The sequence below is a fragment of the Triticum aestivum genome, chromosome 7D (assembly GCF_018294505.1).
Source record: "Triticum aestivum cultivar Chinese Spring chromosome 7D, IWGSC CS RefSeq v2.1, whole genome shotgun sequence".
Taxonomy (NCBI): Eukaryota; Viridiplantae; Streptophyta; class Magnoliopsida; order Poales; family Poaceae; genus Triticum; species Triticum aestivum.
This window is the reverse complement of record NC_057814.1, coordinates 207730458-207754441: the sequence shown is the minus strand read 5'-3', so window position 1 is coordinate 207754441 and position 23984 is coordinate 207730458. Positions and strand designations below refer to the sequence as shown.

The following is a 23984-nucleotide window of genomic DNA, read 5'->3' as shown; positions in this document are numbered from 1 at the left end:
GTGCGTGTGTATGTTGTAGGCAGACATCGCTGGAGAGGTTTATCGATTGGTGTGTGTCGGAAAGGTGTTGTGGAGACTGTGGGAGAACGACCTAAAGAAAAAAAAAAATGAATGTGCGCGATGGATAGAATGCTGAGGGAGGGGGAGGGCGAGGAGGGCGTGTGCATGCACGAGAGAAAATTAGTGGTAGCTACAAAGGTTAGAGGATTGTGTGGTTGTAAGAGACTAACAAAGATCATAATTTGATATGAAAGTGGATTCATATATTTGAACAGGAGATCATAGTGTTTTAAACATATGCATGCATGAATATAGCGGTGATACACGTGTTGTGGTTTTGCACATGTTATACCATAATGTGATAATGCATGGCGTTTGCAACTCACAGCTAAATATCGAACAATCTAAACCATACTATACATCGAACAATCTCACATTTTATTTGAATTTGTGATAATGTGTGGCGTTTGCAGCTTACAACTAAATATCGAACAATCTAAACAATACTATATATCAAACATTCTCACATTTTATTTGAATTTGTGGTAATGTGTGGTGTTTGCAACTCACATCTAAATACTTGTAGGCGTAGGGGGCGGGGCACCATACATAATGTGATAAACACATTATACATATGAGACATGGTTTAGTTTGTGAAGATCTAGCTAGAGCTTGAAATGTACTATGATTTGGAATCAACATAAAGTGGATTCAAAAAATCGAGTTCGAGTTCATATAGTACACATAGTTCATATGTAACTCGAGACTAATCATGTGGTGTGCTGTGAAGATAATACATAAAAGATGGTTTAACTTGACAATAATGACGATTGTAGATCTTATTAAAACAGAGAAATGAATTCAAATGCTTTGACTTCACAACAATCATTATTGTAGATCTTATTCAAATAGAGAAACGAATTCAAATTTAGTTCATATTGAAGCAGTAGTATATACGTTTGGAATGCACTAAAACGTTCATTTGAGTACTAGGTTGCATGCATTATACACGTAGCGAAATATTTTAATTGAACATAACATGAATTCAAAGTTTTGAATGACATTTGTAGTGCGAATTGATTTGGTACAGTACACGTTAGGCTTGTCCGGAAATTTGAACCCGCGCCTTGTTAGCCCGAAATATTTAAGATATATCTTTGTCTCGTTGTGCTCCGACAACTCCCTCCATCTCAACCCGCGCCTTGCTATTCCAAAACTACAACGCGCGCGAAAACTCCCACCTCCTGTGAAATCCCGACACGCGAAATGCCCGTGATACCCCTGAACCGAAAGAACCGCCTCAAATCGGTGGGGGTACTTTTGTAACTTACCCCACATTTCGGACAAGCGCGTCCCTAAGCCATGGTTCCCCACTCCCATCCCATCCGCCCACCCATTCGTACACTGAGGCCGGGAAAACCCGCGAAGCCCCACACCCTCCTCCGTCCGCCACCCAGCCGGAGCCTCTTCCCCGACGACGTCGTCCACAGCAACACCTCGACGTCCCTCATCCACCGTACCGGATGAGGATCCGTCGTCGATCTGGTCGTCCCGCCGGTTCAGCCACCCCGTCCTCCACCTCCAAGGAGCTGCCCCGATGTTCCCCTCGTCTTTCACGCCACCTCCATTCCCACACCACCGTCTTCACCTACACCACTGGAAGAGCATCATCATCACCGTTTCCTCGGATGAATCTACGGCCTAATCGGCGCCACCAAAGAGGTTGTACACTAATCGCCGCATTTTCTTCTTGATTCGATCTCACGGTGCTGCCGGCGCTCGATCCCGAGCCGACACGGCGCGGCTCCATCCACGGCGGCATCGCCGGCCACTTCCTCCATGGCGTCGCTCCCTCGGCGGCGGCGGCCACATCAGTAGGAGCTAGTGCTGCTTTAGCTCTCGCTCGCGCTGCTGGTCTGCTCTTGCTCTCGGTTCCCTACCTGGTCTGCTCTTGCTCTTGCTCGCGCTGCTGCTCTCGCTCTTGCTTGCGATGCTGCTCCGATTTAGCTACACTTCAGTCGACTGAATCGACTTTTGGGTCAGTCGATTTTCAGGGGGTGGGGGGGCTCACCGGAGTTAAGGAAGAACCAGCCGCAGCGGGGAAGGGGGCTCGCCGGAGAGGTACCCCACTATCTATCTTAGGGTTCAGGGTGGGGGCGGTGGTCGCCGGCGGTGGTGGGGCGGTGGCGTGGGGATTGCCGAAGAAAAAGCTCGGCAGGGGGGCCTACAGGGATGGCCGGGGCGGCGGCGGACCGGCGGTGGGGAGTGTTTTCGGGGCGGGCGGGGCGGCGCACCGCCGCCATGGGCGGCGGGGGCGGCTGTTTGGCCGGTGGTGGCTGGCGGCTCAGGGGGGTGGAGGTTGAAGATGAACTGCAGGCCCTTGATTTCGTATCCAACGGCTGCAAAATCGACTGACCAGAGATGAAAAAGTCAGTCGACTGACGTGTAGCCTCACCTCTAGTGCATTCAGTTTCGACAGTAAAATTCAGTTTCGACAGCAAAATTCAGTTTCGACAGTTAAATTTAGTTTCGACAGTTAAGTTCAGAGATGAGCGGCTGATGTATACATCTAGCACTTTGTGGTTATGTATTTTACGTCATCTATTGGAGATGCTATTAGAATTCCACTCAGGTTAACGTTGTCTCTCTTGTCCTGCTTCAGCCTCGGCGTCGTACAACTCACCGGAGCTGCTCCAATGACGAAACCCTCCATAAAAGCGGAGCAGTACCTCGGGCTCCATCTCCAGACGCCTAAGATCTTCTTCCCCTCCTCCGACAGCCAAGTCAACCGAAGCATCCTCACCGTCCAACCCAATCACGCTGAGATCGACATGGCTTCGCCAATGAGGTTGTACACTTGTTGCATATCTTTTTTACTCTACATGTTATATATATATATATATATATATATATATATATATTGTCCACTGAGCACACGAAGTAACGAGAAATACGATCATTTTATCCTACTATATGACAAGCAGTGAGGTACCAGGCAACTTAGCTATCCGTGATGGACTCTCTTGAACGCCATCATTATTTATCTCTGCGTGTTTGAGCTGTGCATTTGTCGATGGCCCTGGGAGTTGAGCTAGTAGGGCAGTGGCCTGGGTCCAAAGTAATAGAAGTAGCACAAAAACATTTTTTAGTGTAGGCTTTTCCTTGCTCAAGCCTGCCTACTGGAATCGCCAGTGCTTGAAAGGAAAAGTGAATGAAAAACATAGGAATTGGAAAGTTTTGTATGGTACTACTTTTCATGAATTTGGTGCAAAGGAATGGAGCAAAGGAAAACTGTAGGATTTGTTCCTTTAGTGTCTCCTTGAAAGAAAAACCGTAGGAATTTTAATTTCCACTTGTCCTCCTTTTCAAATTCCTATTCATGAAGCACAAGACTAAGAGATAGTGGCATAATAGCATTATAACTGTACATTTTCTTGTGGTTTGACTTAATCTCACCATGCTTCTTTGCATCCTGTGATCTTCCAATTCTTGTGAACCAAACACCCAGATTGGCAGAAATTCTCTGTTTTGCACGTGCATTCCTATCTATTTCCTATCTCTGCATTGTTAGAATCCTCAAATTCGAACAAGCCCTTACACAATTACTTCTATTACAGATATGTGTCAAAGAAAACCTTGTGTGGTTTGTCCTCCTCCTGCGGTGCTGTGTTCCACCCCAGCTCAGCTGCTCCAACGACGGAAGGGTTCACCACAGCAGGGATCCGCTCTCTAGACTGTCTTTCGTCGCCTCAAATCTTCTTCCCCGCCGCCGGCAGCCACGACAACTGCATTTCCATCATCAACTGAGCAGATGACCTTGAGGACTACACGGGTCCGCAAGAGAGGTCGCACTCTTCCGTGTCTGCTTACGTTATGCATCGCTTAATATGATGACATGCTACTTTATCGTCGTGTTCACCTATTAGACTCCGAGTCAGGTCCAAACTTATGCTGAAACTTGAGTTTTAAAATGGTTGTGGGGTACATATTGGGGCAGCAATCAGTACTATCTGTCTACTATCTGGTTAATCTCGGGTGTCTACTATGAGTTTCATGTTGGGTGCAAACAAACATTAAAGGAGCCATTATCTGTATTTTTTAACTAAAGCTATTATCTGCCTGCTATCATTGGTTTTGGGTCTGTCCACAGTTTGCTACCATCACTCTGGATTTGTGCATGCACTCCTTACATAATCTCACTATGTTTTATTCCTATGCATGTCAGTTATTGTACACAACAGAACTGAACATGTAGAGCGAAAGAGACGAGCCTTGCGTGGCAATAGAATTTCATGCAGATGTCGCTCTATGGTGGGCGCAAAGGCAGCCCCCCTCCACCCATTTCGGATCGTAATCAAGAGGAAGATAACTGTTCTGAGGGGGATTCAGAAGCAGAAGACCACTCCTATTTACCCCATGAGGTCTTCGCTCTAACTTGGCATGCTGATGTTGGTTATATCATGCATATGGTGCCTTGCATTGCTTACTTTATACATCAAATATGTCAACTGTTTAGTTTAGACATGCTTTGTGTGAATGCCATCTGTTTAGTTTATTCATCATTTATGTGAATTATGCAATGCCATCTTGTTTAGCCAGGCATCATATATGTGAATTTTGCAATGTCATCCTGCTTAGCTAGTCATCTTATATGTGAATTATATCAGGCCATCCTTTTTTTCTGTTACATATTACATTTGTCAACAATGTTAGTACATTCAACTACTCTTCGTGTGCATCAGCCATTTGACACGGTGATGGAAAATTCTGGAGTGAAAACAAGGTCTTCAGAGCAGACTATGCTATCTGACGAAGCGCATATCTCGCTGGTTACGGATAGCTCCTCAGAGGAGGATTCAGAGACAGATGACCAGTCCTATTTCCCCCCTGAGGTGTATGCTCTAATTAACTTGGCAGGGTTATGTTGCTCATATCGTGTGTATGGTGTCTTGCATTGCGATGTCATTTGATTAGTTTAGACATGCTTTGTGTGAATGCCACCTGTTTAGTGTCTAATTACCATATATGTAAATTATGCATTGCCATCTTGTTGCAAGACATTATATATGTGAATTATGCAATGCTATCTTGTTGCAAAGGCATTATATATGTGAATTATGCAATGTCATGCTGTTGAGCCAATCATCATGTATGTGAATTATATCATGCTATCATTTTTTTGTATTACGTGTTCCATTTGTCGACAACGTTTGTATATTCAACTACTCTTCCTGTGCATCAGCCATTTGAAGCGGTGATCAAAGTATCTGGAGTGAAAACAAGGTATTCAGAGCAGACAATGCTACCTGCTGAAGCAGACATCTTGCTGGATATAGAGAGCTCCTCAGAGGAGGATTCAGAGACTGATGACCAGTCCTATTTCCCCCCTGAGGTCTATGCTCAAACTTGGCAGGGTTATATTACCCATGTCATGCATGTTGTCTTGCATTGCTTAGTTTTTACATCATATATGGATTGTCATCTGCTTACTTGCTTACTATATAAATCATATATTTGAATTATATCATGCCATCATGTTTACATACACAACATCTATCTGAATTATGGCATGGCAACCCATTTAATAAAGACATCATATAGTTATATCATCTCATCCTGCTTAGTGTTTACAGTCATCATATTTTGAATTATGTCATTCCATCCGGGAATTATATCATGCTATCATGTTTCCATAGGCGGCATGTATGTGAATTATGGCATGCCAACCTATTTAATAAACACATTATATAGTTATACCATGTCATCCTGTTTACATAGTCATCATATTTTGAACTATGTCTTTCCATCTTTTTTAGTTAGCCATCACAATGTGAAGTTGTATCATGCTATCCTGTTTAGTTAGCCATCATATATGTGAAATTGTGTCATGCTATCATATTTGGTTAGAAAACATAAATGTGAATTATTTCATGCCCTCTTTTATTCCCCACTATCCATTGCACCTGTCTATCATACAATGTCTGTACATTCAATTACTTTTCTTGTTTATCAGTCATTTGAATTGGAGAGGGTGATGGCAGTATCTAAGGGAGTAACAACACGGTCTTCAGAACAGACAGTGCTACCAGTTGATGCAGATAGAACCACGGTTGTACTTGCCCAAGAACTAGCCCCACCACACATAACCCATACTCTCGCAGATTGTACCCCTACCCAGTTGGACAGAGAGCCAGCTACACCCCTTCTAACCCCAACCCCAGCAGATAGTAACCCAGTTCCAGTTGGCACAGCACCGTCTCCACCACACAGCACCCAAACACGAGCAGTTAGTAAGGGAACTGCAGTGCCCAAAGCACGAGGACCACCACTCCGAATCCCAACTCAACGCTTAAAGGAGAAGAAGAATTGTTCTCAGGTCAGGTTCTGTAGCTATGGTTCATACTCCTTTGCTCTTGCATCATTGTATTTACTCAGACCAACTATTTTCAAATTTGAAGGATGTAATTGAAACTCCAATGGCGCAACAGGTATGTTTTAAACTTGTTTCTTTAACTGGTTTGCTGTTGTAACTTGCTCTATATTGATTTCAGTTTCAATTGAATAAACAGTTATGTTCTCATGTCATGCACATTACAAGTGTCTCTATAGTTTCCCACACTTATATTCTGTCTATTCTGCTTTGTCTTGAACAAATATTATTTGAACTGTGTCTTTATCTTGATTTGGCAACAAAAACTAGAATGATATAGACCATAAAGTGACCATGGTACATAGATATATGTTTGTTTCATGCTGTTATCCTGTGCACTTTACTACGGAATTGATTTACCAAAATGAGTTTCATATACAACATGGTAAACCTGTGACGTGTCTGCTTGTTTCTCTTTTAGAATGCGGACAAAATATTGGAGAACAATACCCTGTTATGTAATGCTGAAGGAAGTAATGCAGATAAGGTTCAAGATAGTGAGACATCCCTGTTGGTCTCCAAGAAAGCTGATAAAAACTACCATGACGACAGTGAGAGAACCCAGAAGTCCTATCTTGATATAGTGTTCGAGTTACTGGCCACTACTGCTGGCACAAGCTCTTCGAACTCGCTGCCTGAATCAGTTCGTCTTCTTGAGTCTCAACTTCAAGTTGAAAGACATCGATCGACAGGAAGCTGAAGGACTGAGGAAGTCCCTGCATAATTCAGATGCATACTTTCTGGTGCAACAGCAAGCGCTGGAGGATTTAAGCGCCAAACAAGAGAAAGTTAATAAGCTTGCTAAGCATCTTGCCAGCATTATGGGTACCCAGGATATTGTTTCTTGAGATCTTCTGAAGTGGTTTCAGTTCTGGACTTGTTTTGCTGCGGCGTTTATTTGCACTGGTCGCCAACTTTGACAACCAGTGTATATGATATGTTGCTTTGTTCCCTATATTTGCACTGGTGGCGAACTTTGATGCCCAGTGGATGTAATATGTGTAATAGCCGTGATAGCCTAGCGTAAGTTGCTTGCTTATTTATTTCCTTGTTGTCTTGTTTATTTGTTTGCTTGTAGTCAGTGTTGTTCTTTTTCCGCGGTTTGCTAGTGGCCGCAATAACCTATTTTTTAAAACTAGGCCACAATAACCATGGGCTACATATTTACTGTAGTGACACTGGGCCTTCTACGGGCCGTAGAAACAATGGGCCTTCTACGGGGCGTAGAAACAATGGGCCTTCTACGGGCCGTATCATCAATGGGCCTTCTACGGGCCGTATCATCAATGGGCCTTATACGGGCCATATGATCGATTGCCCAAACATGGGCCGAAAACATACCGCTTTATGGCCGTAAACGGGCTAGAGTTGGAATCGTCCGTTCATGGGCCGACCATAATGGGCCGTCGTTAATCGGCCGTATTTGATGACGCTATGAAAACGGCCCAACGTATTAACGGGCCGACTGTAAGCACGGGCTGAATTTGGCCCACAAGCAGAAAATGACAATAACGGGCCGTAAGTAACCGAATGCTGGAAATGAGCCCAAGAATAAATGGGCCCTGAGAAGGCCGACAGATAACATGGGCTGGAAACGGCCCAACGGAATAATGGGCTGTTAATGGGTATAAAGTGATACACTGTTCATTACGGGCCAGTTTTACCACGGGCCGTTAATGGGACGAGGGTTACTAAGGGCCTCATATGGGCCAAAAGACGTCATGGGCCATACATGGGCCGGAAGTTAAAACGGGCTGGAATTATATTGGACGGCCCAGATGACGCTACTGGGCCTAATTCGGATAGGCCGTAAACGGGCCCTGGGTTAGCGAGCTGTAAATGGGCTATATGCGAACAGGCCGTTAACAAGCTTGCCGTGGGCCGGCCCGCCACCTTTTGACCAAGTCAAATGGGCCGGCCTTTTCACAGGAATGGGCCTCTGTTGGGCCATGCCACATGTCGACATATCATAGGCGCTTTGGGTCCAATGAATGGATGACATCTGTCCCAACGGTGAGCCGACACGTGTTTCCTCCATCCAATGATGATTTTACACATGGAAAATCCCCATTGGCCGGGGCTGTTAACGGGTTATCGGATCCAAAACCGGACCCGATAGCTTAACAGCGTTCCGTTACGGTGGATGCCACATGTCGGTCACCCTTGACGAAAGCACTTCTGTGACGCGCGATTTATCGTCATGGAAGTGGACACTTCCGTGATGATAATTTTGGTAATGTCATGGAACACTTCTACGACAACACAAGTATGACTATCTTGATTCTGTCATAAATTTGTCATGGACGTACATGCATAACAGAAAACGTGACCTACTGTGACAAACATGTATCATCACGGAAGTGTATTTTTTTTGTAGTGATATGAACGGAGGCGTAAACTGTGGAGGGGGCGCCGCACACGGCTAACAATTGTTGGTGTGTGTGTTCTAGCGGTGCCCTCCCACATATATATAGGTTGAAGGGGAGGAGAGGCAACCAAGGGGGCGCCCCAAGTAGGAGGAATCCTACTTGGGGTCCTCCCAATTCGGCCTCCCCCCTTTCCTATTCCTATTCGGAGTAGGAAGGGAAGACGGGGAAGTGGGAATCCTATCCCCCTTTTTCCTTTCCTCCTTCCCCTTTTCTACTCCAATTTGGCCAGCCCATATGGGGGGTGGGGGTGCACCAATCCCTTTGTGGCTGGTGTGTTTCCCCTCTTGGCCCATAAGGCCCATATCTTTTGTCGGGGGTGCCTGGAACCCCTTCCGGTGACCCGAGAAGTACCTCGTGCATCCCGAAACACTTCCGGTGTCCGAATATCATCGTCCTATATATCAATCTTTACCTCTCAACCATTTCGAGACTCCTCGTCATGTCCGTGATCTCATCCGGGACTCCGAACAACATTCGGTCACCAAATCACATAACTCATATAATACAAAATCGTCATCGAACGTTAAGCGTGCGGACCCTACGGGTTCGAGAACTATGTAGACATGACCGAGACACTTCTCCGGTCAATAAATAATAGCGGAACTTGGATGCTCATATTGGCTCCTACATGTTCTACGAAGATCTTTATCGGTCGAACCGTTATGAAAACATACGTTATTCCCTTTGTCATCGGTATGTTACTTGCCCGAGATTCGATCGTCGGTCTCTTCATACCTAGTTCAATCTCGTTACCGGCAAGTCTCTTTACTCGTTCCGTAATACATCATCCCGCAACTAACTCATTAGTCACTTTGCTTGCAAGGCTTCTTATGATGTGCATTACTGAGAGGGCCCAGAGATACCTCTCCGATACTCGGAGTGACAAATCCTAATCTCGATTCACGCCAACCCAACAAGACACCTTCGGAGATACCTGTAGAGCATCTTTATAATCACCTAGTTACGTTGTGACGTTTGATGGCACATAAGACATTCCTCCGGTATCCGGGAGTTGCATGATCTCATAGTCAAAGGAATATGTATTTGACATACATGAAAGCAATAGCAATATAACTGAACGATCAACATGCTAAGCTAACGGATGGGTCTTGTCCATCACATCATTCTCCTAATGATGTGATCCCGTTATCAAATGACAACTCATGTCCATGGCTAGGAAACCTTAACCATCTTTGATCAACGAGCTAGTCAAGTAGAGGCTCACTAGGGACTCAGTGTTTTGTCTATGTATTCACACATGTATTAAGGTTTCCGGTCAATACAATTCTAGCATGAATAATAAACATTTATCATGAATAAGGAAATATAAAATAACAACTTTATTATTGCCTCTAGGGCATATTTCCTTCAAACACATGCATATATACATATATCATCTAACCATTATTTATTGATGATTTCAAATATTTGACTTGCCAGGCGTATGTACGAGACCCATCTCCAGAACCGGTCGAGCAACAGTTACCGGTACGTGACGTGGAAATGCTCAGCCGTTAGCTTGTCGCGTCAAAGGAGAGTACAATGAAGGCATTTAACGAATTGAATAACTCCCTGAAGAAAGAGAAGGACGATATGATCGACGAGATCGGAGATCTCGTCGATAAGAAATTGAAGCTCATTGACCAGAAGCACCTACTAGTCACCGAGATCAAGTCTATGAAGAAGGAGATACGGCTCCTGAAGGCTGAGAGGGAGGAGCTGAAGACCGGCAAAGTCTATTTCAGAAATGAGGGAGAGAGCAACAGGAACAAGTTGCGTGAGATGAGGATCATTCTTCATCGTAGCTAGTTAGCGTGCGGTTAACAAGTTGCGTGAGATCGATGACGATACTTTTGCTTGTATATAGAGCTAGCCACCGGATAACTTTTGCTTGTAGGTAGTAGCAAGCTAGTTACTGAAAACTGTAGTAATAGCTGGGTATATTTTGTGGATTTGAGACTTACCACTAGAAGTTTAAATGGATGCACATATACTAATCGCTGGGTATATTTTTATTGCTGAAAAATACAAATTGCTGGCGTTGCCTCACAATAAACACCATAAATAAAACAATATATTGCTGGCGTTAGCCAGGTGGACGCCATCAGTACTAAAATACTGCTGACGTGTCTGCCAACGCCACCACTAAACTGTTTTCACTGGCGTCCTATTGGTGGCGTTGGGTCTCTATGCCAGCAAGGCACTTTTTGCCACGCCATAGCTAGGCTTTTTTCCACTAGTGTTTGTGCGTGAGTCCAACGCTTGGTGTATAAATACGTGTTGCATATTGAGTAATCAAAGAGGCCGGGAGGGCTGTGGAGAAAAGATGTAGCCATTGTGTTGTCATCAAAGAAGGGTCTTTGGCAAAGCTATTGTTCATCTTCCTTGGTGAAGTGTGTGTGTGCGTGTAAGTTCTTTTCCACCGTGTGTGTTTTGTGTTCTTGAGAGACAAAATGTGAAGAGAAGAAGGGAGAGGGTTGTGTGAGGCAACCGAGAGGTAGAAGAAGAGCGGCGTTGCGAGAGGCGGCGCCAACATGGTTCCGTTCATCCCGTCGCAAGCCACACGCCGAGGCGAAGCTCAGCCTCCGCTCACTCCCGCAAGTCTGTTCCGCGCAATATGCACCCAAAATAGGCGCCGGGGGAAGGTAAGACAAACAGCTGAACGCGCGATTCTCGGTTGCTAGGCCTAGCTCTTACAAAGCCCATTACCAAAGAAAGCTGACCCAAAAAAAATTTACCCGGGAAACCACGATGCATATGTGGATTTTTCTGATTCTCAAAAAGATAGTGGATTTTTTCAGCTGTGCCAACACAATGTATAGGCTTGCCTAAAAAAAGGGACAACGTACAGGTCTCACAGTAAAGTTTAGGCAACAGCCCGGGCCAGTGCCCAGACTGGCCGGGCGCTGGCTCCAGGTGAGAGCTTCGCGATGGGTGGGATGGAATGGGCGGCTGCGCATGAGAGCACCTACCACTACCAACCACCGCGAGGTACTTTGCCTCGGGGTTGTCGCCTATAGCTGGCCAAATGGGCCTTTTTTTCGGGCCGGCCCGTGAGCACGGCCCGCCTTGGGCAATGCACAACACGGGCTAAACGGGTCGGGCCCGGCACGCGGCACGCCCTGCGCCGTGCCTGGGCTTGGAGGCTGGGCACGCGGGCCGGCACGACACGGCCCGATTACGTTTTTTTAATTTTTTTATACATCTATATATGGCCCAACATGTAAAATAGGCTAAAAACGCTCAATGCGTCAAATAACAGGCTGAAAATATACGGCCCACCGTGCTAAACGGGCCAACGTGCCGGCCCGTTTACTAACTGGACCGTGCCTGGGCCTAGGGGCGCAGCACGCGAGCCGGCACGGCCCGGCCCGTATAGTAATCGTGCCCTGGCCGTGCTGGGCCAGGACCGATTGTGATGGGCCGGGCCGGCCGGTTTGGCCAGGTACGTTGCCGCCACCCGTGTTGCCTCGAGGTGACGCTGGGGCTAGGTTTGGGGGTTGTTTTTGGACTTCTGTGAGCCCGAGGGACAAAAACGAATTTTTCTACCAAGGAGTCGGCGAGGGAAAAATGATAGCCTCCACGCGGCGGCGCTGCCCAGCGCTATTGGCGCCCGGTGCCGCTCGGCGGGAATTCGTCGAAAAGGCAGAAGGCCGGCGGCCGCGGAATGTGGGCACCGTCGTGTGTAACGGTAGTGGGCGAAATGGAGGGGAAGGGATCGATTGTTAGACGAGGGCCGAGGAGCCGGAGGAGGCGACCCCGGGATGGATGGGACCAACGCTTCTCGCGGTCACATCGGGCGGAGGTTGGCCGCGCTCGCCGCAGGCCATGGTCGGATCGGCGGAGGAGCTAAGCCTGCCACAGGCAGCTCGCCGTGGAAGGGCGGATGCGGATCTGGGCTCTGCCATCCACCATTTTGTGAGCTACCAGGCCAGACAAGCTCAAGTAAACATCCACCTCCATGCTAAGGTAATTTCGTTCACCAGCATCTACGAATTCTCTACTCGCATCAAGTTCCGTTATTTTTGCCCCTAATTGCGGCTTGTTTACACATCGATGAGTGTGATGTAGCTGATAGTAATATCATTTCCTGAGATAGTCATCTGACTGTTCTAGTTGATGAATAGATTAAGCATCACTTGTTGTGAGAGGACATTTACTGGTCTATATCCAAAGCAAACTAAATTGGCACACTCCTGAATTGTGGGAATTTTCTTGTAATATTGCCAAAGGATGACCGGCTTCTTCATCACGGGTCTAAAACAAAATCTATAGCTTAATAGCTGGATAGGAAAGCGCCGACAAACCCCACACGGCCACTCATGGGAACCCTGCCCTGCTTTGGGCTGCGAGTGCCCCGCGTGATGCACAAGATCTCTCTTTATATTATCTTTGCTACTATTTTATTGGGTCATTTGGTGGATTAGAATACAAAAATTGAGCAGTACCAGTAAAGACCTGTGCAGTGCTGAGTGATTAAAGAGTTCTTTGCAGCGTTTGCCAGTTGAGATATAAAGTGATGTAGTGCTTCATTTGGAGATGAGGAAAGAACTGCATTTGCTTGTGGAGATTAGCTAGCAACATGGAGAGAGTAGCAAGTAGGCAAATGCCCGTCCCAGCTGTGATTGTCGCGGTGCTGCTGCAGCTACTAAGTGCAGTGGTGACAGCAGCAGGATGCAGTACAAGTTGTGGTAACATCAGCATCCCCTACCCATTTGGCATCGAGCCTGATTGCTACCATGACGGCTTTAACCTCACCTGTGACTACTCGTACCACCCTCCCAAACTTTTCCTTGGCGATGGCACTGTCGAAGTGCTCGAGATCTCCATCCCCAGCGGCACGGTGCGCATTACAGCACCAATATCATGCCAATGAGTCATGATATTGACGGTGCATCCAGGCCCAACACAAGCAGGTACCACACATGGGGTGGCCTCAGAGAGAGAGGACCGTTCTTCGTTGCGCCGGACAGGAACAAGTTCCTTGTGTTGTCGTGCAACAACATCCAAGTCATCCTCATGGGGGAGGACAACTCCACCATCAATGCCTGCGCCACTTACTGCCCATCCTTGGGGAACTCAGACGCACAGCCTCAGCTTATACGGTATCTACTTCTGCATGGTGAATGCTCAGGCCTTGGCTGCTGTAATGGAGGCATCCCAAAAGGTTACACTTCCTACCACATCCAGCTCCAGCCTTCCAATGACTCGAGCTCCGATGCTAAATCATCAGTATATATAGCCGAGGAGGGGTCCTATAACATCTCAAAACTCATGTCTGAACCTCGCGGTGTGGCACTTCCTGTTTTGCTAGACTGGGTGATCAGCAATTCGTCATGCCAAAAGCAAAACTCTGTTGCTCCTGGATGCCGCAGCAGCAACAGCTTTTGTCAAAACTACACAAGCTATGTCTACAATGGCTACCAGTGCTGCTGCTCTGCCGGTTATCGTGGAAACCCTTACATCCTGGACGGATGCCAAGGTACAAGTTAAATAAATTTAGCTTTATTCCCTTGTCATACAAGTTAAGATATAAATTAGGGGGATTACAACTTAAACTCAGTAGCTATGTACGTGTGTTGTATATTTGAATATTTTACTGGTGTAGTTGGTTTTACAGTTGAAAGTGCAAGTATCACTTAGATTATATTTTGGTGTGATGACAATGTGGTTAGTGGAACTAATGTTGGTTGCTAAAGTTTATCTCAGGACTTTGGTTCCAAGGTGTCCATTGATGGAGGTGTGCGACCCCCCAGTCCAAAAAGATCAAAGGCGTGGTTACCGGCGACTCGAAGGTTTTTCGTTTTGGTTCGATTTGAGTCGTAGGTAAAACCGCACTATCAAGAGGGGTCTTCGTGGATTTAGTGTCGTGTGGGAATGCCTCCAAGATAGATACACCAGCCCTCCTACACCTCCTCAGATATTCCACTTATTGTGTGCTTTGCCGTGGTGTCCTGTGATGTTTCATCAGAAATCTTCTGGAAACCCCGTGCGCACGGGGTCTCTGACCCCCGTGCGCACGGGGTAGTCAGAATATTTCGGGACACCCCGTGCGCATGGGGTCTCTGACCCCGTGCGCACGGGGTACCTCGAAACTCACTGGACACCCCGTGCGCTCGGGGCTGACTTGACCCGTGCGCACGGGGTCCAACGGGCAGAAATCCCCTCCCGGCCAAGAACACTATATAAGCCCCCTTCTTCCTCCTCCATCCCTCAACCCTAATGTCTGTTGAGCTCCTCCATTGCTACACCCCATTTTGCTCACTACTCTCAATCCCTCCACCCAATCTTGTTGAAACTTTGGGGATTGGGAGAGCAAGACCCGATCTACACTTTGACCAAACCAAATCGCGTTCCCCACAACATTCATCCACCATGACTTGTTACTCTTGGAGCTTGGGCTCCTAGGCGGTTAGAGGTTCCTCCGGAAGCTTCCTTGCTTGTGGTGTGCTCCGGAGAAGTTTGTAAAGGTGTGGTGGTCGCCTTCAAGACCAACCCCGAGTGATTCGAGGCTCATCCGTTGGGGGTGACTCGAAGGAGATTACGGTGAGCCTTCGGTGGCGTTCCACAAGCTTTGGCTCCGGCATCGCTCCAAACGGAGAGTAGCTCTTCCCCAAGGAAGAGTGAACTTCGGGATAAAATCCGCGTCCTCGTCTCACTTGTGGTTAATCCTTTCCCACACTTTACTTAGCCTTGTATGCTTGTTGGCTTGCTAATTAGTTTGTTGCCTAGCATATTTAGCTTAGAGCTTGCTTGTCATATAGGTTGTGTTCACCTAGTTGCATATCTAGTGAACCCTTTTTATCCGCTAAGCCTTAAAATTGACAAGAAAGAGTAAAATTTGTAGTCTCCTATTCACCCCCCCTCTAGTCGACCGTATCGATCCTTTCAATTGGTATCAGAGCCTCGTGCTCTAATATAAGGTTTTACAACCTTAGAGGATATGGTCGATCTAGGGAATGAGGGAGGTGACGCACCACTTGCGGAGGATGGTCAAAACCTACCCCCCGCCGCGGCCGACGCACTTGTTGCTCCGGCCGTTGCTCCCGTCGCCCCCATTAACCCGAGGGCCCCGTTGACCGCGGCCGATATTCTTTCAATGTTTGCGGACCTCAAAACTGCTATGTTGAAAGAAGTTCGCTCCTCGGTCAAGGAGGAAATTGATGCTCGCTTAAAGCCCTCGACATCCGCCTCAAACTCATTTGATCCAAATGCGGTTCATGATGCGGATGATTCGAGAGAACCTCTTGCATCCCCGGCTCGCACTCAAGTTCCCAAGTACAATGCCGTGGAACCCTTTTACTCACCACAACCCTTGCAACACCCTCGCATTAATCCTGTGGGGCCTCCGCCCCCTTTGAAAGCTAACGCGTTTGCTAAGTGGAAGCTAGATATGGAGTCTCATATTCGCAGTGCATCTACACAACTATGGTGGATTGTGGTCAACGGTTTCAATCCCAAGGATCCCATGAATCTCACTCCAAGAGAAGCGGTTGATGATCAACTCAATGCTACCGCCCACAACATGTTGCGCACCGCGGTGACCGATGACTATAGTGACTCCATTGCTCTACTCAAGACCGCCGAGGAAATTTGGGATTGCCTTGAGGAGGCCCTCGAAGGTGATGAAGCAATTCGAAGATCTCGGTTGGCTTTGCTCAAGCAAGAAGTCAACCTATTTGTGAGAAATGAGGGTGAGTCCGCAGAAGAGGTATATCGAAGGTTGAAGTCTCTTGTGCTCAATTTGAGAACCTTTGGGTGCACTTGGGCAAATGATGATTTCATTAAGGACAAGTTCATTGATGTTATGGTTCTCACGGAACATACCATGGTGATGATGATACATCAACGCCCGGACTATCAAAAGTTGACCGCGGCACAAGTTGTATCCACTTTCTCAACTCATGTTCTTTTGGAGACCAAGTCCAAGAAGACCTTTGCATTGAACTCAAATCATCATTTGCATTGAACTCAAGCCACCAAGAACTCAAATCTTGCATTGAAGACCAAGAAAGTAGTTGCCCAACCCTCAAGGGATGAAGAAGTTGTTGAAGAGACTTGTGAGGAAGATGTTGACACCTCATGCCCGGCAAATGACTTTGCGGAAGACTTGGCTCTCTTGGTCAAGAAATATTCCGGGACCATGGCAAACAAAGGGAAGAATCTGCAAGGAAGATCGTTTGGACGAAGAAAATGCTACAATTGTGATAGCCCAAGACATTTTGTGCACGATTGTCCTTATGAGAGATGTGAAGACAAGTCCGAGAAGCTTGTGCTCAAGAAGAAGAAGTTCACCAAGTTTTCCAAGAGGAAAGATGACAAGGCTCTTGTTCATGAGGAGTACATGTCCGGAGATGAAGATGACGGTGATGATGATCATGTGGGCACGGCCGCCATTGCCATGCATGCCACTACCTCCTCCTCCACCACCGGCCTCTTCGACTCTCCCAACGAGGACAAGCCGTTCACTCATCATTGCCTCATGGCCAAAGAGGTAAAAACAAAGTCCAAATCTCTAAAACCCTTCATCCACACTCCCAATGTTTCATGTGAGATAGTGGAGGATGAGTGTGATGATGGTGTGGATAATGATGAGGAATCCTTGATGGCTTTCATGAAAACTCTTCATGGTGAAGCTCGTGCTCGTTTTAGCGATCTCCTTAAATCACTCGCCGAACGCGATGATTTTATCGAGAACGTTGAAAACCTCCTCATAGAGGAAAAAGAGAGAGTCGAACTCCTTGAGCACGAGCTACATGAAGAGAGTGTCATGAGAGCATCACTTGAGGAAGCCTTGTCTTCTCATAAAATTGACTTCGTTAAAACCGATGATGCGTTGCAACTTGCTCTTGAGAACAAAGATGCCCTTAAAGTAAGGGTTGAAAAGCTTCTAGTTGATCACACGAGACTTGTTGAGGAACATGAGCTCCTTGTGACTAGTTCCAAGGTTGTCAAAGGTGACCTCATTGCCCTCACCGAGTCTTATGCTCAACTTAAAGCTACAACCATTAAGGCTCTTACTTCCGTCCCTCATATTGATTTAAATGATGAATCTTGTACGGCTAACTTTGCTCATGATTGCACCTCTCTCCAAGAGGAGAATAAGAAGTTAAAAGCCCAAATTGAGAAAGGGCTTGTGTCGTGCATTCAAGGGGAGAAAAACCTCAATGACCTCTTGAGCAACCAAAAGGAGTGTGTTGCCAAGGAGGGAATTGGGTTTGACCCCTCTTCTAAGAAGAAGAAGACCAAGAAGAAGAGCCACAAGAATAAGATCGGTCCTACTCCTCCTCCCCAACAAAAGATAGCATTTGTTCATGAAGGACACAAGGAGAAGGAGAAGGAAAAAGGGAATGTTGGGGATGGCAAGGTCACTAGGGACAAGGCCATTCCCAAAGAGTTTGCCGGCAAGAACAACCCATCTTATGTCCTCATGAGAGGAGATGATGGTTATACCTTTGCTAAATTTGTTGGCACTAACTATGATGATTATGCTTGGACTATTTGGGTTCCTAAGACCCTTGTTGCTAACTCTCTAGGACCCATTGCAAAATGGGGACCTAAAATCAAAGCTTGATTCTTGTAGGACCTCCGGTGGAACACAATGGGTGATCGATAGTGGTTGCACCAATCATATGACCGGAGAGAGGGAGATGCTTGTGGAGTTCATTGATTCGCTCAAGGCCACTTCAAACATCTCTTTTGGTGACAATAGCAAGGGCAAGGTATTGGGTTTGGGCAAGGTGGTAATCTCTAGTGATGCATCACTTAAGAATGTCATGCTTGTTCAATCCCTTCACTACAATTTACTTTCTACGATTCAATTGGCACGTGCCGGTTATGATTCTCATTTCGGTGAATTTCATGTGACCGTCTTTAAGAGAAGCAATCTCAAAGTGGTCTTTGTTGGGCATGTTGAAGACAACCTTTACGTGGTTGATTTCTCAAATGAGAAAACTTATTTTGCAACATGTCTAATGGCCAAGGCCGACGTGGGGTGGCTTTGGCACCGTCGGCTAGCACACGTTGGCATGAGAAATTTACAAGCTCTCTTAAAGGGGGAGCACATCCTTGGACTAACCAATGTGTCTTTTGCCAAAGATCGTCCTTGTAGTGCTTGCATTGTCACATCCTAGCTGGTTCATGCATTAGAGTGTTGCATCATGTTTACTTTTTCCAGAAACTTGAAATGGGGATGACAGAAACCCCAGCACCCCCTCTGAAAGCAACTAGGGTTTAGTAAAATTATTTTCAATGAACCTGAAATGCCCTTCTAAAAATTCCTCCCTTTTTGTCTTGGGTTAGGACCTCTGACAAAATGGGTTCACAATTTTCTAGGACACATAATGTCACTGGATTAATCCTTTATCTATTTGCATTTGGGCATTTAAATGCTATAGAATAATTCAAATGCCCAAATAATTCTGGATTTAAGTGAGGGTTGTTAGGAATAATCCCAACAGAGCCCACAATTATTTGCAGGATTTTTGGAAACGTTTTAGTATTTTTAATAAAGCCCTACACTTACAGAAAAATAGGAAAAACAAAACCGAATAAAGAGAGGGAGAGAATCTTACCTGGCAGCCCATTGGCCGGCCCAGCACTGTGCTGGCCCGCGCCAGTCAGCTGCTTCCTCCCGCCAGAGCAGGCAGAGAGGTGACGCCGGCGTGCGCGAGCTCGCCACGGCGCCACCTTCTTGTCGCTTCGCCCGTGGACGAGCTGGACGACCTCCACGTCGCGCCCCTGAGCCCCTGGGCACTTCCTTTCTCCCCCATCGCCTCTCCCTCGCCTCCCTCCACCATGGCCGACGCAGCCGCTGCCACCTCGCCGACGTAGCCGTAGCCACCCAACGGGCACGCCACCATGCCCAACGAGTTCACCTCGTCACGTAGGCCACGTAGGACCTGGCCTTGAGCCTCCAAGAGCACCATAACGACGGGTCCGACCTCACCCGTACCCCAGCAGCCGCACAGCTCGTCGCCGGCGTCATTTCCGGCGACCCCGAGCTTCACCTCCACCACCAATCGACGCGGGTTGCTCCCAGCTACGCGTAGGTGCCCTCCGCCGCCCCTTTGGTCGCCGGAGGAGGAATCCTGCAGCCTCCTGCCGCGTCTGGACGTCGCCGGCGGCTAAACACCGGCGAGTCAGCGTGGTTTGACCACGGGTTTGACTCCCCAGAGTCACTGACAGTGGGGCCCGCCTGCTAATTAACCTGAGTTAGATTTAAATTAATTCTAATTAGTTTAACTAACTAACAGTGACACTGACACAGGGGACCCACACGTCAGGTTTGACCTGGACCGCCCCGTTGACCGCTGACGTCATCATGACACACTGCTGACGTAATAAACAATTTAATTACTGGAATTATTTCTATACAGGGAATTCCAGAAAATACCACAAACTTCAAAAAATCATAGAAAATAATCTATAGCTCAGAATGAAAAGATTTATATATGAAAAATGATCAGAAAAATCCAATCTATCCATCTGTACTGGTTTCATGCATGTTTAAGCAAACTAACCTGCTGTTTAATGCAGAACAAGATAAAGCACTAATAAGGGCTACTTATGAGCTTGGAATTTGAATCTTTGATTCAAAATGGTCCAAACCCATATGGTCTTAGTTGCATTAGCCCAATACATTCATTTTGCCATGTCTCATGCATGCATCATATTGTTGCATTTTGCTTGGTGTTGATTGTGCTTCGATGTGTTCTTCGTGGTAGGTTCTGCCTCCGAGGATATTCACGAGTATCCAACCGAAGGGCAGTATTCCACCAACACTCCGTCAGGCAAGCAACCCATTGATCATTTCGATACAAACCCATCTTCTCGCTTCTGCTCTCATTTACTGCATTAAGACAACGCGGTTCAAACTGCTGTGTGTTGCGGTAGTTGAACCCACTTTCCTTTGCATGACCTGTCATTGCCACAGTAACTAGATGAAACCCACTAGCATGTGTAGGAGTTGATTGAGCCATGTTGTGTTCCTACAATGCTATGCTTGCTACGCTTAGAGTCGTGTCAGGTCTGGCTCATCAGGGTGATGAACTAGAGTGAAAGCATGTGTTGGTAATGAGAGTGAGGTGTTGAATACGTTTTGGTAAAGGTATCGATGAGAGGCCATGTAGGAGTACATGGTGGGTTGTTTCATTGAGACCGTCCCTAAGAACTGAGATCTGTATGCGTGATTTAAGATTCAGCTACTACCACGCATTGGGCCCGAAACCAATGGACCCCCTCGGCTTCTTAATCACCCTTGTCCTCTGTCCAGGAGTTGCACGTAGTTTCTGGTGTTTGTAGTAAGCTGGAGGCCGTGGACAGCGCTGACCCGAGGGGTGGGCTGTGATGCGGTAGGCTCGTGGCACAGTGTACCGAGTCGCCCGTTTGGTGTCCCGGGAACCCTGCACACATCGTTTGGGGCCGTATGTGGAAACCTCGGCCGGACTCCCTGCGGATGGAACCTGAATAGGCGATAAACCTGGACTAGAGACTTGAGTGTTTAGGTAGGCTGTGGCCGACACCCACGTTGGGCTTCCGCTTGAAGGTTGCCGAGTACATGTCGTGTAACGACGGTAAGTGGTGAGAGCGTGTGTGACGAAGTACACCCCTGCAGGGTATAAAACTATTCGAATAGTCGCGTCCGCGGTAAAGGACTACTTGGTCGCTTATGCAGTTCATAGACAAGTAAATGGATACTACTAAAAGCCTCAAGATAAGTGTGAGTACCGCGGATGGCTCTCTCGTAGGATGACGAGGGAGGATCCACGATGGAGTATTGAGAGGGTGATTAGTGGACTCGTGTGCGAAAACTATTTTACAAGTGGTGTCTCGTAGGATAGCTTAGCCAAGAGTCAAAGCTGGCTTGCTGCAATAACTCCACTACCTTCTTGAGAATGTACATGTATAGTAGGATCTGTTGTAAGACTTGCTGAGTACCTTTGTACTCATGTTGCTTCAATTACTGTTTTCAGACGACAACACCGCCCCTTTCGATGGGTTCTATGTAGATCTCGACGTTGACGAGTGACTTGCCACCCAGGTGGTGATCTGAGCTTGTGAAGGGCCTACGTAGATAGATAGGCTTCGTCAAGCCTTCTTTCTTTCTAGTGTCTGTACCCAGACAAGTTTGCTTCCGCAAGTGCTTGTATGTTTGTATGACTTGAGTGTCGGGTCATGTGACCCCTATCTGTATGAACATGTTATGTATGGCTCTCCGGAGCCCTTTAAATAAAGTACTTTGAGTTGTAGAGTTTTGTTGTGATGCCATGTTGTATTTACACATATAGAGCATATTGTGTGTATGATTGAAATGCTTGGTATGTGTGGGATCCGACAATCTAGTTGTTTATCCTTGGCAGCCTCTCTTATGGGGAAATGTAGTCTAGTGCCTCCATGAGCCATAGTAGTCCGCTACAGCCCGGTTCACCGGAGTCCTGCTAGCCCAGCACTACTGCTCTGGACACTTGACTGGCCGGCATGTGTTTCGCATCGTTCCTGTGTCTGTCCCTTCGGGGAAATGTCACGCGGTGACATCCGGAGTCCTGCCTAGCCTGCTATAGCCCGGGTTCCCGGAGTCCTGTTAGCCCAGTGCTACAGCCCGGATTCACACGCTGCTGACCGACACGTTCGATGTTGATTCATGAATGCCTGTCCCCATACGTTAGTGCTGCTTTGGGTTCACGACTAGCCATGTCGGCCCGGGTTCTCTGTCATATGGATGCCAGCGACATTGTCATATACGTGAGCCAAAAGGCGCAAACGGTCCCGGGCCATGGTAAGGCGACACCCGTGGGAGTACCGTGCGTGAGGCCGCAAAGTGATATGAGGTGTTACAGGCTAGATCGGTGTGACTTAGAATCGGGGTCCTGACATGCATTGCCGGAAAACTTCATGAAAAAGCTCATAAGGTGACGACTATCATTACCACTTTGAGGCCTCTCGAGCTCATTCACTTGGATCTCTTTGGGCCTCCATCTTATGATAGTTTGGGAGGGAGGAGGTATTGCCTTGTCATTGTCGATGACTATACAAGATATACATGGGTGTTCTTTCTCAAGACTAAAGATGAAACTCAAGACACCTTCATCAACTTTGCCAAAGAAGCTCAACGTCAACATAATTGTGAGATCAAGGCAATTCGAAGTGACAACGGCACCGAGTTCAAAAATTACACTATGAACGAGTTCTTGAGCGATGAGGGGATCAAGCATCAATATGCCGCGCCATACACTCCCGAACAAAATGGTGTTGCGGAAAGGAAGAACCGGACTCTCATTGAGATGGCAAGGACCATGCTTGACGAGTACAAGTCTCCATACAAGCTTTGGGCCGAAGCGATCAACACCGCGTGCCATGCTACAAACCGGCTTTATCTTCGTAAGCTCAAGAACAAGACTCCCTACGAACTCCTAATCGGGAGAAAGCCTAACGTCAAATACTTTCGAGTATTCGGTTGTAAGTGTTTCATTCTAAATAAGAAATCCCGTTTAGCTAAGTTTGCGCCTAAAACTTATGAGGGCATATTTGTTGGATATGCATCAAACTCTCATGCTTACCGTGTTCTCAACAAATCCACCGGATGTATTGAGGAAACGGTAAATGTGGAGTTTGATGAAGATAACGGTTCCCGTGCGGAGCAAATTGTTCCTAGTGTTGTAGGTGATGAGGCTCCTTCACAAGCTATAAGGACTATGGGGATAGGCCACATTCGTCCACAAGAAACACCCCAAGTCCAAGTAGAAGAAGGAGTAAGAGCCCCTCTTGTGGATTCTCCACAAGGGAAGTCATCACCGCCATCACAAGGTCAAGATGCTATAGGAAATCATGAACCTATCCAAGAACAAGATCAAGTCCCTCATGTTCCCGAGCAAGATCAAGGGCAAGCTCAACCAAATGGCGAAGAACCAATCCGTGAGGCCCAAGGTCAAGCTCTTGATCAAGATCAAGATCAATCCCAACCTCAAGTGTCTTCCACATCATCACATCCAAGTGATCAAGAACTAGAGGTTGTGAAGAGAAGGGTGTCTCCAAGGCTAAAGCATTCCCAAGGCCAAGCTTCTTCCACAAGTTCAAAACCAAGTGAAGAAGAGCTTACCCTCAAAGTGCAAAAAGCGGCCGCCAAG

At 46.9% G+C, this 23984-nt stretch overlaps 1 pseudogene; it reads left to right on the top strand.

Moving 5' to 3' along the window:
- Positions 1-12198: 12198 nt before the first annotated feature.
- Positions 12199-23984, top strand: part of LOC123169734 (wall-associated receptor kinase 3-like) — a 27376-nt pseudogene continuing 15590 nt past the window's right edge.